The sequence below is a fragment of the Montipora foliosa genome, chromosome 13 (assembly GCF_036669935.1).
Source record: "Montipora foliosa isolate CH-2021 chromosome 13, ASM3666993v2, whole genome shotgun sequence".
Taxonomy (NCBI): Eukaryota; Metazoa; Cnidaria; class Anthozoa; order Scleractinia; family Acroporidae; genus Montipora; species Montipora foliosa.
The window spans coordinates 14,418,989-14,421,488 of NC_090881.1; positions in this window are offsets into that span (position 1 = coordinate 14,418,989).

A 2,500-nucleotide genomic window follows, 5' to 3' on the forward strand; every position below is an offset into this window, starting at 1 on the left:
GATCTTCAACTCGAAAACCAACTCTAAATCCAACTCGAAGTCTAACTCGATCTTCAACTCGAACTGGAACTCGAGTCCAAACTCGAGTGCTTATTTCTGCCCATGAGACAGGAGAAGTTGATTTGCAGTTTTGCATTTGAACTATCTGGTGTCAGTCCCAAAGCAGTGGTCATGGCATGATGGTTTCCTTTTTGAATTAAAGAGCATGATTGCAGCCATTGAAAAAAGGTTCCCTGGAAATGAGAGGTCACTTTGCATTGCCAGAAAAGGTGAAGCAAAGTGTCTGTTTCTTCCTTGCAAAAGGTGCAAAGATCATTATCTTTAACAGCAATCTTATACAAGAAGGAGTTTGTAGACAGACGTCTATGGAGAATTTTAAATTGGAAAATAATAATTTTGGTACTTCTTGTGCATGTTCTTGCAAGCTGAAATGTTTTTTCCAATCCATTTCTTCCTCATCAAGGTCGCATCTCTGTAACACTTTGTTTTGGATGCTCTCGGTTTTTCACTCTTTGTTGCAACGAGATTTCTATGTGTTAAATTGCTGGGTTTCTTCGTTTTTTTGGAAAGCTTTAGTGAAAGATTCAACCTCAACAGTTTCCAGACTATCAGTATTTTCTTTGAATCTCTTCCTTATTGTCTTTAACGTTGCAACAATACCGCAAAAGCAAGTGGGCAGCTTTTGCAATGATATTTGTTTAAAAAGCTCTGTATAAGAGGAGAAAACAGGTCTCCTCTTTAATAAGAGACTCGACTGTCAAAATTCCTTTTGCAAGTCATTCTCTGTGGTCAATTCTTATCAAAGAATTATTCCAAAGACGCTGTGTTTTATAATGCTGTAAGGAAGAGATGTTGTTGTTAAAATTTGCCTCGGCCCAAATCAACAGTATTCCGTTAAGGAAATGGGAATATATCAGAAGTTTGGAAGTGGTTTTTCGTATCTTTTTATATAAGTTACCCAAAAACACAGCTTCACCCCCGTATTTGCCGAGTTCTAGGTCAAAAAAGAGTTTCCGTTTTCCCATGTTTGTTTTATCAAGATATTTTTTGATCCAGATAGTTTTTAAAGATTTATTGAATGAGAAAAGATCAATCATTTTAAGCCCTTTGAATACTTGTGTGACCTCGTTAGGGTAAAGTTGCAAGAACTGCACACGAGATTTAGAGTTCCGATCAGCGTGGAGGAAAGAGTTGGCCTGGCACTCTGGCGGCTCGCACCAGGCAACAGCTATAGGAGTTGCGGTTTACAGTTTGGATTTGGAAAGTCAACGGCGAAATTCATTTGTAGTGAATTTGAACAGGCAATTTCTGAGCTAAAAGAACGTTTTATAAAATTTCCTTTAACAAATCAGCAAATACGAGAGAAAATAGAAGAATTTGAAGAACTGTAAGTGATACCGCAAATAGCCGGAGCGATCGATGGATGTCACATCGAGATAAATGCCCCACCAGAGAATCACAAAAATAATTTTAATCGAAAGCAGCATTACAGTGTCAATCTACAGAGCATAGTCGATGCAAATTTAAAGTTTATTCATGCAACTGTTGGGTATCCTGGCAGCATACATGACGCGGTTTTTATCACTTAGCAGAAAATGAGCAAATTCTCAGTGGTCCAATACAGAATATCAGTGGAACAGAAATCGGGCCTCTACTAGCTGGAGACAGTGCCTATCCACTCATGAACTGGCTCCTCAAAGCCTTTGCGGATAGAGGCCGTTTGACTCCAGAGCAGAGGAAAATTAATTTAAAGTTTAGCCCACTGAGATCATATCATATCATATATCTTGATTTACCCTTGGATTTTTAGAGTAGCTTGGTGTAGCTAATATCTCCGAGCATTTACCCTCCCAACCATGATACACCACAGAAGACAGACCACAACACCGGGAACTACATGCCCTACTCTTTACGACAAGTGTGCGGGTTCTTTAACGTCCCAAAGGATGATGAACATTGAAGGGTTGTGAGACGGGACCTCCGGCTTATCGTCCTTATCCGAGAAGACTTGAGAGTCTAACATTTGGCATGCTAAAATCACGTTGGAGAATTATGTTGAAAAATTTTGAACAAAAAACGACAACGTTGAAAAAGACTGTAATTGAAGCGTGCGTTCTACACAATATTTGCATTGAAAGGGGCGACCTATACGACGCAGACGAGAGCGACTCAGACGATAACCCTGCTGATGAAAACGGAGGGAGAAATGCTTTGGAAACTAGCAGCAGCATCCGAGACACCCTAAAAGACTACGTATATTTGAGAAAACCTGTGAAGAAACTCGAAACTGGGCAATTGTGTACTAATAGCGTTAACTATAAAACAAAGGTTTTGTTTCAATTGTAATTTTAATTGGAAAACTAGCTGGTAAATTCTGCAAAATTTAGACTGCTATCTTTGAAATTTAGGTCAAATAAAAATAATCAGTTCCTCTGAGATTGGGCTGTATGTAAAACATTAACAATGAATGAAACATATTTTTCTGAATGAATCCATCATG